At 37.7% G+C, this 13,559-nt stretch overlaps 1 protein-coding gene across 27 annotated transcripts in view; it reads right to left on the reverse strand.

Moving 5' to 3' along the window:
* Positions 1-13,559, reverse strand: part of LOC126924516 (glutamate-gated chloride channel) — a 91,754-nt gene that overhangs the window by 60,968 nt on the left and 17,227 nt on the right. Inside the window, exon 1 of one of the 27 annotated variants that reach the window (XM_050739079.1) lies at positions 10,316-11,771. The exons of the other annotated variants lie outside the window; for them this stretch is intronic. The gene's annotated coding sequence lies outside the window, so the exon portion shown is untranslated. Of the gene's footprint in view, positions 1-10,315; positions 11,772-13,559 lie in introns of those variants that run through there. 27 annotated transcript variants of the gene reach the window in all.

Here is a 13,559-nt window from a genome sequence, read left to right on the forward strand (position 1 = left end):
TATTTTTGTATATGTGTCCCTTTTCCGTAATAACGAGAATAATGTTATGAAAAAGCATTCGTCTAGACTGTGGACGTTCCGTGTAGATCGATGCCATTAAGTTTTCAAGCTCTGTAAATGTTTCAAATCAATTCTTTTAAAATACGATTCCCTATCGTCTGTTTATAATATATCAACGTATCGTAGGAATATCGGTGGTAGAAATACGTAGATAGACAGAGACGTATGTGTGTTAGTAGAAATACTAACGCTATGCATACGCACTATGCGACAGTTTTGTACCTTGGCACCGTTTCCTCGTCACACGATGCACACGTACACGCTTACGACACGAATATCGTTCGCGTGAACAACCGTCCAAAGGCGAGCAAACTCGAGCATTTTCGAGTGTACTAAAGTTGAAGAATATAACGCGACTTTTTATCGCGCGACGACTCTGTGTTCCGTCGGCCAGTAGCAACGGAGTTTTCACTGGAAAACAAAATGTTCCATGTTTTTCTTATTCATGCTGATTTGAAAAGCATTTGATCGAAGTGTGTATAAAACAGCAGAGTAGAGCATGCAACTTCTCACAAAGTTGTTAACGATGTGCAAAACTTTCCAACTGGGTAGACTCTTTATCTTACGTTCCAGGGACGATATTTTAAAGAATTTTAAATAACGTGCTGCGACTAGTCGTACCGTGTTACTCTCGCTTTTCGTCCTCAAAATACCGTTCTTCGGCGCGTAAATTAATTTAGGAGAAGATACGACATTTCTACTGTTAATACGAATCTGTTTGGCCAAAAATTTGCCAAAATTTGAATCTGTATGATTACGGACGCGTGTTTCGCGTGTTCTTCGACACGAGCGTTCCGCTCGCCGCTTTCTTAGCTACTCGGAAACTACAGGCTCGCATCGATAAAAAGAACAAGGAAAATTATAAGGATGGAAATAATGTACCTTGAGCTTAGAACGTTATGATTTACGACCTTACGCAATACCTTAGAAATGCCTTGAAAACGTAGAAACTGTGGGAGACACGCGCCGGAAACCTTTGAAATCATATTTGTAACGCAAACTCGATTTCAATCGGCTTTAGCAACTCCTTCGATGGAATTCTTCGTCTTGTATTCATGAACTTTGCGAGTCCGGTGAGCTCTCGATACGAACAAGCTCGATACGCGACTTTTCCGAGTCTCTGAAAACTACCAATTAACCTCGACGTCTTTCTGTCGCTGTCGCATAAAGTTCTGTTCTCGATCTACTTCGACGTTCTAAGCACGCGATTCTCGTCAGTGTCGCACAGTTAATCGATCTTTCCGAACAATCCCACGACGAAAGCCCTACTCTTTACTCTAATTATTTTATTATGTATTAATTGTTCCATCTGTTTGTCCTTGGTAATAGCTACACTTTGTTCGATTTCTAGTAATAATATTTGAGCCTGACCAAAGTGTACGAATTAATAATTGTATTATTAACAACAACAATAGTACAAAGAATAATACAAAGGAACAAAGTGTATTAATTAATAATTAGAGGCTGTACCTATTACCTTTTTGCAACAGACTGCAAATTTAAATCACTTACTAAATGCAGCGCTAATAATAAGCTAATGCCAAGCTAACTCAAGAAATGAGTCTATCACTTGTACTTTGTGTTACATCTTTTTACGTTACAAGCGGAGACAATGTCCTCAAGATGGTAGAAATTGAATCGTTGGATCGAGTTGGTGGTTGAGTCGTTAAAAAGAATTCAGTTCACGTAAAGTTCGCCAAACGCAAAACTGTATGTATCTCGAAACAAAAAAATATACGACTTTCATAATCACTGACACAATTCAAAATTTAAAATAAAGAGATAAAGAGCTTATTAGTAGCGTACCGGCTTGCAAAAATCGATTTATTTTGTACGAGTGGTCGTTGAGTATTAGAATGATGTTAGTTAATTCATTGTTTCTTTTAAATAAAACAATATCGTGCCTTATTGTCGTAAAAAAAATCCATTGTATCCTGCGACAGAGAATAACGTTACTTAATTATGGAACTTAATTATTTATTTATTTATATACTTATTTATTTAGATGGAAAATAATAATAAACCCTTTGGCGTATAAGATAAGAAAGTAGGAGAAGGTTACAATTAACATATATATATATATATAGGTTAAAGATATAAATATAAATATAAAAATAAATTTAAGTATACGTTCCAACGAGTGTTTTAAAGAGACTAAGCTTTACCAAATAGATCTATCTTCTGACTGTAAGGAGTTGGAATAATCTAGCACACGGTTAAAACAATTAATTCAACGACGAGTTGCGAGGTATCGATTAGTGTGAAACAAATTATTATTCCAAGACATTCGTCTAAGACATCTCGAGCGAACATTGAGAGAGAACTGCCGGATGATTAACGTAACTAAAGGGAGACTTTTAAAAGTTGAAATACACGAGCAAATTGAAATTCTCAGAATCTCGATTTATATATCTATTAGGTTGGCAACTAAGTGATTGCGGATTTTGTCATTAGGTGGTATTGACAAAATCCGCAACCACTTAGTTGCCGAGCCAATAGCTCCAGCTGGAGCTCTCTATAATTTGAATGTAAAGACAGTTTAATGAAATATAAACGATAGAATCTTTCGAACGATAACGTATATTAGAAAAAGTAGGAACCATGATCTACGACATTGATCAAACCGAACGGAAGAAGCAATTTAATCGTGAGAACGATCGCACCTGTTCGACCCTAGCTAGCTTTCCCCATCAGCAGGATCCACTAGGTCTCTTTTCGCTTCGACATTGTTTTCCATCGAAATTCCATTTCTAAGCTAATTTTAGAACAGTAGGCCATAACAGTCGGGTGTACGAGCTGTCTACCCACGATGCCAATTGTCCACTGCTCGACTTACCTCTATTAAGTTCCGCGCGCGGTTCTTCCACCGACTTGCTTGGCTCGATTATTTTTTGATCAATCGCGTTCTGATAGCGACGGTAGCCAACGGTTCTCGCGATTATCCCGACCCGCTCTCTAGATCCGCTAAAAAATTTATCGAACCAACACAAGATCATAAGCAAACACGAGCAACGCGCAAGCTACGATCTGAGAACACGTGACGATAACGAGCGATCGATGATGAAATTCAATTCTCGATTCGAGTGAAAGTGGGAGCCATGCGTCTGGAAAATGATGCGACGGATTTGCCCCAGGGAACCTTGGATACATATAGCTATGTACGTGTTACACGGATATAAATACACGTTTAATCTAATTTCGATCTATCGATTTTCAACTTTGTTTCGCGACTCTCTTTCGTTTTATAGATTGCGATACATGGTGTCGATGGTGATCGTATGAAAAGGGGAATAAGTGGAAGAAAAATTCGACCGACTTTAGGTTCACGTGTCGCGGCCGTCGCGTTTTTCACTGCAATCTTCAACGATCTAACTAAGAACCTCTGGAAAACTGATAAGGTTCGAGCCAATATTCCGTGCATATTATGATTATGGCTGATCACGTGAAATATCGTTTAAGGTACAATTATATTCGCAACGAAAATTATTCAGCAGCGCAATTACTTCCTATGTAATTTATCATTAAGATTATCCCTCTGAAAAAGAGAGATACCGTTATGGCATTTTAATCGAGTTTTAATTTCGTGTAACAATCGGAGAAGTCAAGGGAACAGGAAATTGTCTAGTTAAGTACAGAAAAAGATAAAATCTTTTAGGACCGTGCAGCTTTACGATCCACGCTTCGTTGAAAAGTAGGCGAATAATATCGACGGTCGACGATGCAAATAAATTTAATTGAGAAAATTCAGATTACGTTAAAGTACCGAGCGTTCTTTTCGTTTATAAAAAGGAGATCAATGTCCAGCCAATAATTCACGAGTTAAACGATCCACGTTCTAATTCTAAACGGATATAAATTATTTATTTTGACTGAATATCAATGTCCGTCTCCGATAGCGCGGGATTGAATTACGATATCGAAGAAAACATCAAATATACGGTAAAGAGGCCCTGGAGACCGCTAGATTTCATCGAGATCGACTTATTCCCGATATAGCCGAGTCTTATTGAAATCTTATCAAGTTAAAACGATTCGACCGATCGATAAATTCTGTAATTGCGATTTTAGTGACACATCAATTTTTAGCCTAATGAAATCCAATTTAATTATCTTTCGGTAATCAATAATCATTCACGCTTTTTATCGAGTGTTTTGGCTGAAAGATATACATATAACAAGCATAACCACATCCATTCACGAAACCTGTAAGCTTAAAAGCGATCTGACGTCGATCAACGCTGCGCGTCCAATAATATTCCATTAAGCATCGTGCAATGAAATAATTGTGTAAATGTAGGGAAAATGCAACATTATTAAAAAGAAAAAGTACACGAAGCAACTTATTTTGTTGACAAAGTACAACAAACGTACGCGATTTCTAGCAATAGAATTTCCGTCATTTGAAAAAGAATAATTTATTGCAGCGATATAATATAAAAACACCTGGATTTCCTAAAATTTCTTCAAATTCTACCTATCTGGATGTATATGGAGAAAGAGATAGTAGCGAAAAAATATAAAATTATAATACAATAGAAGTAATGTAATGAGAATTTAATAGAATTTAACGCGTGAGAATCCAGTGTAAATTAGCTACGAAGTAATTATAAATGAAATATAGCTTTAACGCAACTTTGGTTCTTAATGGGTTAAAAGATACCATATTACGTAGATGTAGCCACCGCTTCCTCACCGCTTTAATTAACACGGAATTTAGCGTGGAAAGCGTAAAAAGAAGATTCTTTCTTGTTAAGGGACCAAGCTCGAACGCTTTGTAATTTATGGACCGTTGGACCTTCGTGTTGTGCTTAAGGCTCGTTCTTTCGCATATATTTTATCGAGAGGACCTTCCATCCCTGACAAGTGCCCACTCGATTGCACGAACCGATACCGTAACCAAGAGATCCGAAGATATTCTTGTACCTAGAGCATCTCTAACTATTCTCGTTCTTCGCACTTCACCTCAGTCGCTCGTTTTACAATTCCTTCCGACGTAATAATCCAACTCAACTAATCGCTGCTACGTTTACAAAAACTCGTGTAAACCTGAAAAATCACTTGGCAATCGTGAAAAAGTTTAGCAATTATTATCTCGTTTGAAACATTGTTTAATGCATAAGAATGGTAATCTTATCGGTTCCGTGTAAGAAAATTAGGTATTTTTTAATCTACATTCGTCGCGTCTTTCGATCGCTGTTTCCAACAATTCTCAGATTCGTATCGTTATTGTACTTGTAGATATTCGATTTCACGTATATTATACATTGTTTTACGTTAGTAATTCGGACTCGGAACAGATGTTTCGGAATCTTTCGTGCAATTCGCTTCAAACACAAACTTAGGGTAGAAAACTACGATGGTTAACGTAATCATATAACTGCAAATAGTTTCAACGATTATTCGCCACGCTCGTCGCGATCATGAACAAAAGATTCTGATCGATTGATCGTCCCCCTGATACCTTGAATTAATTGTCATATTTCAAACGAAACCAGTGGATGTCGTAAACACTTGTAAAACCGGTAATTTATGCTGTAGAAATATTAGCGGAATAAACGAACGTAAAGAAGAGATATTCGGTAAAATCGATGAAATAGATGAAAGATTCGAATATACGGAATGGCCTGACCTTCGGCAAAACCATGACACAGTGGTATCTATCCGTGCCAGTCGGACTAGCTTCCACAGGCATTTTCAATCAGCCTAGCCTAATATTTTTACAAAGACTTTTACAAGCCATTCATACGCATCGTTGATCATTCCAAACGATTTCTAATGCTTTCTGGTCATTGAACGATTACGATATACGAACTCGCTGCATGTAGGCCAAGGTTTTCTGAATAGAGCACGTTCAACTAAATGTGCACCAGGTGGAAACGATATAGGTAGGTCGTAAAGTAAAGTGTTAAGTAGGGTCGCTAATTGATCTAACTGCAGCAGGGGTTATACGCGCTGTACACGCATGCAGGCACCTACGTCAGCCTTTTAAATCAATCGAATACCCCAGGGTAGAAAGCACGATATGTCACATTCCCACCTTTTTTTAAATAAATGCAAAAGAGACCGTAGTCTACTTATGCGAGTGCTTTAAAATAGAATAGCAAAGCGAAAGAAAGTATATAGTTAGCTGAGCAACTTACTTGCCTATATGCGCGTGTCAGTATAACTTTTGTATTAGATATTTTACACCATGTTGTTGATAGCCATCTATTCCGAAGTATGTGTATCGTGTACAATGGTCGAAGTTTTTATCATTTGACAAAATTTTATCTAATTATTCCGTTTTGACGACGATGGAAATTTCGACCATTGTATCTATTCGCTGCTCTTGTCAGATACGATCTTGTTTCGGTGCACGACTTACCAAATTCGCTAAACACGCTACAGAAAAGGAAGACTCTTGCGAAGAAGAAGTTCCAGCTTTCCCGAACGATATATGTAGGCTTTTACCACTTAGTATAGGTCGAACGTCTGTCACGTTGACTCTTCACGTTATGGTCGCTGATAAAGTTGGAAATTTCATGCGACCTTAAACTTGCAATTAAACGAAAAAATTTTCCTCTGTAAAATTACGCAGCTCTTCTTACCGTTCATATCTAAGCTTGCTTTTGTCGACTACCGTAGCTCAAATTAAGAGTCTCGGTCTCTGAAGCTTGTAAATTTCTACTATTGGCCAATTTTACGATCACGCTATAAGAAACGAAAAGCGAAACTTCGACATCGTGTACGAGTGGCAATTTAGTGTAATAAGGAGCAAGTTGACTATAGAGAAAGAAAATGGGGTTAATAACCCGCTTGAAGAAGCCCTGCTCTACCATTTTACGTGCTTCTTCAAAAACGACTATCCCGTTAAAAAGCAGACATTACGAGATGACACTATAGGGCGGAGATACGTCCCATTATCCCCATAATTGTCTACTCGTAGTTTCCTACCCTCCTCTGTCTTATGTCTTAAAGCTTATGCCGTATTTCTGTAAAGTGGGACAATTGCATATCCTACGTGTAATATGTAGGACATCTTTGTTTTATCAAACATTGTGCAAAAGAGGCTCGAAACTGTCTTTATCTTTCGTCAGAATTTAACCAGCGTTCTGGACCGATGCGTATTTGCACGAACGAGAAAATTTTGTTCGCACAGTGGCGAAAGTATGAGTGGAAAACCGCTTGCTCGGAAATTTCATTGTATTATAGAAAATTTGATTACTTTTTTCCTATAATGTGGGATGTAAAAATACACTTTTGGAGGATGTTTAAATTTTTATTCGACGCAACGATAATTACAAACTGAATTACGTTTAATTTAAATCACGTTTCCACTTATCAAGACTTTTCTCGTTTACGCTGTACGTTGCTGTAAATCGAACAAATACTATTTTTTAGAACGTATCGCAAAAATATTCGATTTACGAATCGAGGTAATGCTTCCAAAAGAATTGACATATCCAATTTCAAAAATGCCGATGTGATCGAAATACAATACGCACTATAAGCTATATCGAAGTCCGTTGTTCTTTACCGGTACAGTTGTACGCGTTTTCAACTTAATCTCGACCAGTTGAAGTTTTCTTTAGATTAACTTTTATCTTATTTATATCAAAATGCTACGTAAATTTTGCCTCTTCATTCATTATAAATAGGCTATCAATCTTGCAGTAAATATAACGTTGCTGTATAAATTGATTGTAAACCATGCCCGAAGTTTACCGAAGATAGCGATAAAATATTTTCATTATTCCTTTAATGAACAAACATTTAGAAATTAATGACGGTCACTATAGGCGAATGCTATAAACGTGAGTTGTAAAATTCAATGGACAGAATGGGCTAAAACGTTTTCGTTATTTTTTTAATGATCGAACATTTAGAAATTACGACCATAGCCACTATAGATGAATGTTATAAATGGAAACTGCAAACTTCCATGGACGCAAGTTACGTATAATAACAACGATATTTTTCCCTATAAATATCCCGATCAACGATTACGAATAACGTAATGGTATCATCGTTATGAATAACAATCAGATAATCGTCACTCTGTCGATTCATTTGCACGAATCGTCTGCGTCGAAATGTCGCGCAGATCGGCCAAATGAAAAAGAATCCTCGCACGCCACAGTTTCGCAATCGCGTCAAGCGTATCAACTCATCAAACTTATCGCTAGATATATCTGATTAATTCGTTCATTAAACGTACGCGAGTACTCATCTTCGCAGATAAACTAAATTAACAAACGATAATAATTTCCAATTACATGTTACAATCACGTATTGCTTACACCTGTCCGACGACACGAGAACACAAGCAACACAATCGTTCAAATTTTTCATTTCACGCTGATAATAAAAATCTTGTTTCGTTTAATCGCAACGACGGAATTTCACCGAGTGCACGCTCGAAACACCGTTACTGAACGCTATAATTAATGGAGCAATTGGTAACCAGGGCGATAGCATTATTATACGGAGCAAGCGAGTTGTAATCATGATTATAATCCTAAACGTGTTCTCGTTTTGCACGTGCAGCATCGATTAACGCGTAACGATAACGCAACCTCCGAGTAAATTGCATGAAAGATCGTAGCCTGTTAGAAATTTCAACGCCAAAACCGAACAGCTCTACTATGTCATCGATTAATCGAGAGCGAAGGAAGCGTCGAAAATTGTATTACGTTGCTTGGAAAGTGTTTTCACAAGAGGAGACCACGAGGCTGTTCAGAAAATAACTAAAGCTTATCGGTAGAAAAGGTGCATATATCTTTTAACGATACATTGACTGTTGTTAATACCTTCAAATGTTTCCGAAATTTGATTACGAAGTTTCAGAACAATCCGATATATCGAACAATTTCTCGGACAATCTCGTTAAATCCTTTTTCCTCTTAGTTCTCGTGCAAGAAGTTACGATCACGTAAAAATTACAATTCACCAGGATGAAAACTACGTTTCGACGGGAACGTTCAGCCGTTTTACGAGCAGTAATATTCATTTTTTAACAAGCCAATGTTTAGATAGCTTAGCCTCGTACTGGCTCCGAGAAACTCCGATACTTGCTTCGAGAAACTTTACTGCGTGCAAAAGGTTAAAATTTGCAGTTATTATAAATGAACGAGATGCATATTAAATGGGCGGCCTTGACCCCGTAAACAGTATTTTCGTGATTTAGCTGAGTGTCCTTCGTACATTCTTAAAATAACTCACAACACAGAGACTCGCGCCGATCCCAACAAGACTTGGCACGGCTGTACCGGCATTGGTAATTAAATAACGAGGCTGATCTTCCATCTGAATATCAATTCCTTCATCGCCTGCTAATTATTTACGCTTGGTATTCTTGAACAACCTCTGATACAAACGAAAGTCAATCTTTCACGATAGGAAATATATGATCGCGAGGTATCGTGTCATTCTGCGTGCGCTTACCAGTTGTTTGTTTGTTAACGTGACGGCTCACGACGGTATTTGAAACGTACAGAAACTCGTACGATCGTGTTATGCGCGTTATTATAGAAAACATTTTGAAATTTCATTGGTAGACTTTTTTTTAATTTTCCGCAATTTGTTTTATTAGCAAAATTTCATTTAAACATCTTCTGCGATAAACGTTCAATTACTTTCACCAATCATTCTATACATATGTAACGCGCTACGTATATACTTGTGTATTTAGTTTCGAAATTTGTTTCAAACTTTAGCAATGTGTTCGTGATAATCGTACCGTGTCGCGTATTGTACAAAGTGCTTTGTACTGTACGCATAATAAATTGAGAAATTGTTTGTATAAATATTCAAATACCTTTGCCGGCTATTGTATTTGATCAGCGTGGCAGAATGAACGTCACACGCTAATTACGTATTAATTGAACATTCCGATTGCAATGGTACGTGTAAAGGTTAATTCCGATTAAAAGCTAGGTGGTAGTCTGAAACTCGATGAAAATAAGGATAATGCAATGATTTATTTAGACGAAAAGCTCTTGAACCTAATAGCTTTCGAGTATTTCTCTGTATCCTTTCACGAGAATCATGGAGGCTAATACTCCTGGGCCAAAGTGGGAACTAAAAGCGGTGGTAAATGGGGTCGGTCAGTCTTCGATACCGTTATACGCAGCAACCTTCTCCCTCTCCTACTCTTTCGCTTTTCCACCCTCTGACGTCACAGGGTAGACAGAGAATCAAGCTCTCTCCCACCCCCTCCTCTTAGCTTTCATTTCGGGTCAACCGAGGTCGAGCCATAATACCGTGTTCGACTTACGTTCTCTTTCTCTTCTTCCACACTCGGCGAACAATACGAACGATCCGTTCCTTCTGTCGCCTTCCCTTGGATCCGATTCCTCCAGCGTTCGCGTTCGCAAAGCTTGCGTTCAGATTTTCAATCTGAAATCCAGCGGGTTCCACCGATCACGGTATCGTATAGTCGACAAGGAAGCGATTCTGCGTGAAGAAACAGGTCGAAGATACAAAAGAAGGATTTTTCGCACGACGTCTCGTTCTCGAGGAAATCGAGTTTGTTAAAATTTGTCAAGTAGAGCCGCGGACAAAAATAAATGGACAGTAAGTGGTAGTAGCAGTAGTGGTAAGTGGAGGTAGGTACGATCGAAGTTTAATCAAACTATTAGTAGTTGGTGCGTTCATACGTTCTCGTGAGCATCGAAATTCTGACATTATGCGAGTCATCCCTTGGATATAATAGATCGATAATTTCATTCAGTGCTTCTTCTCGCTACCTGTTCAAGCTACCTACACGCTGCCTACTCTGATGACACAAATAGTACTTACTCCCGTTAGCTGCAACAACACAATGCAGGCTAAGAAGAATGTTAAGACAGGATATGTAGAATATTTATCGCAAAAGTCTACTAGATACTATGCAGCAACAACGATACCCCAGTGTTACGTGTACTCGATTCGTATTAATATTTAGAATCTGTATTATAAAAATACGTATTTGACGAAACTCGGTGGATAGCCGTTTCCACTACCTGCCAGCTTATTTTTGTTCGCTTATTTTGTATATATTTCACATAGAATTACTCTTTCGTCGATTGCGCCATCATTACTCTGTATATCCTACTTGTCACATTGTCAAGACGCACGTCGTTCTGTAGTCTGAAATGAAATTTGTATATCGAGCTGGTTATTTCGTTAGCTTTAGGGATTTCAGTCCTGACACCGCTAATTTTATTCGCGTCTCAGTTGCAATGGGTGCACGCTCGACAAGCGGAAACGAAATCCAGCTGTGCCATTGATAGAGCGGAAACACAGTAGAATGGCCTGACTCGTCACTGGCAGCCTGTGACAGGCTCTCGATAAAACTTCTCTCACAATCGAGGCGAACGCCGAGAAAATCCGCGCTTTACCCCCGATGGTTGTTGCTGCAACATTTTCCATACAGAACCCACCTACAACGTGAGCTTAACTTTTAAACGAGCAGCTTTAAAAACCGATACAAACTTCGCCGTTAATCCTACGGAAATTCTATTCATCCCATCGTTTTACGTGTCGCGTTACGCGTAATAGCCATGAAAGGGAACGATACGTTTGTCAGAATCGCCACTCGGGTCATTCTCCTTCTTCGTTCACTGAATGATTAATACAAACGCGTAATATACAGGCCGTTTCATAATACACAGCACCCACTTCGGAAATGGACAGGGGACGCAAAAGTAAAAATGTAAAAAGTCCACGCAAACGCGTATCCTACTCGACTCTGTTTCAGGTTTATAGCCACCCACTTTCGTGTTACAGGAATCCGCAACAGCTTATCTTCGCGGGAGGTACTCGAAATGGCTACTGTCAATGGTTCGTCGTGTAAAAAATTTCACAATCTTTCGGGAATTCCAGACGTACGTCGAATAAAACAGATAGAGGATATCCACTTGGAGTGTAGTTTATCGTATAATTACGCGTAAGACACAAAAATGGTTATAATAATGGCAAAATTGGTAAAGATACATGATGTTGAAAAATCAGAGATATTAAAAAACATGATATTGAAACTTATCTAAAGCGCGTATAGATCCCTCAGATATCTAGGTAATAGAACGTTTAACTATAGAAAAACCTTAGATATACTGATATAATAAAATGCTATCATCGCGATAAAGACGATAATAACGACGATTTTATAAAAATGGAGAAAAATGGAAACAACAAACGAAAATAATGATGAAATGATGAAGCATTCGTGACATTGGGAAAAAAGTTTCGACGGTACGAAGTACAAAAAGAACTCTAATCAAACTCTATGCAGTTATTTATCCCGAAGAAATTATGTGACTTGGAATGCAAAATAATACGCGATTCGTAAATATTTCAAGAATCTAGCGATCGATTCTAATCTGTATATGACTAAATAAAATTTCATATGAGGAAAGAGATTTTTCTATTATCCGAAAGCTTTTGTCTCCCTGTTATTTCTGATAAGGAAGATTCTAGTGCATCGGGTTATCTGCATATCTCATAAAAAACACGGTAATTAACCTAAATGGTCAAATATTAAACAGTCGTCAAGATTTCGAATACGTAGAAAGAAGTTTCTCTACGATGTATCGATGCTCACAATTCTGTGCTTTCTACCCTTCGCGAGTAAACTGGATGGTTAAAAATCGAAATGAAATTTCATCCTTGAATTTCTCTCTCGTAAATGGTTATCTTGATCGAAAAATAATTGCTTCGAATTTCTGCAAACGTTTCACTGGAAAATTCCAACGTATCTTAGAAAATGGAAAAGCTTTAGGTAGGACAGTCTAAGTAAAGAGGGCAACATTAGATAAACTCTACATTGGTAATTCATAATAATGAACGTTGTATTTTCTGCCTTTTCTTATTTTCCATTTCCATACTTATGAATGGAGAGGTATACGAGAATATGAGAAATGAATGAAACAAACGAATGAAATATCATTCGCGAAAGAAAAAAAAACGAACAAATGGCAGATCAAATGTGTTAGAAAATATTTTTTCAGTGAAAAACAGGTGGTTTATTTTTAACTGAATTGCCTGCTTCAGAGAATTTCCTGTACACACAACCCTGAATAGTTGACGAACCGAGTCATGGTTTTACGACGAGCAATGTACAAGAGACAACAGTATCGCTCAAGATTAATTCAAACATTTACTGCTGAACCAACATAGCCGAGGTTCTTATAACAGCGTTTCGAAGTTGAAAGAAAGAAAATTCTACCGACGACGATGAAATATCATTTCATCCTATCTTACGATACAATATGGAACAGTTTGCAACTTAAATTACCTATTCGTGTATTTAATTTACGGGATAAAGTCCCATTAGCGTGCAAAGTAGCGTTCGAGTGATTAATATTATTGTCAATATTTAAAGTTCTTAACATTGTACCGATAATATGTGTATACTAATTGTCTAGAGGATCTCTTATGTACAATAATGTTGAGAACCTTAAATATTGACAATAATATTGATCGTCTGAACGACGCTCCTTAAGAAATATTCGACGATTCCACGTTATCGTCAATAGAGA

This window comes from Bombus affinis, chromosome 14 (genome assembly GCF_024516045.1).
Source record: "Bombus affinis isolate iyBomAffi1 chromosome 14, iyBomAffi1.2, whole genome shotgun sequence".
NCBI classification, from domain to species: Eukaryota; Metazoa; Arthropoda; class Insecta; order Hymenoptera; family Apidae; genus Bombus; species Bombus affinis.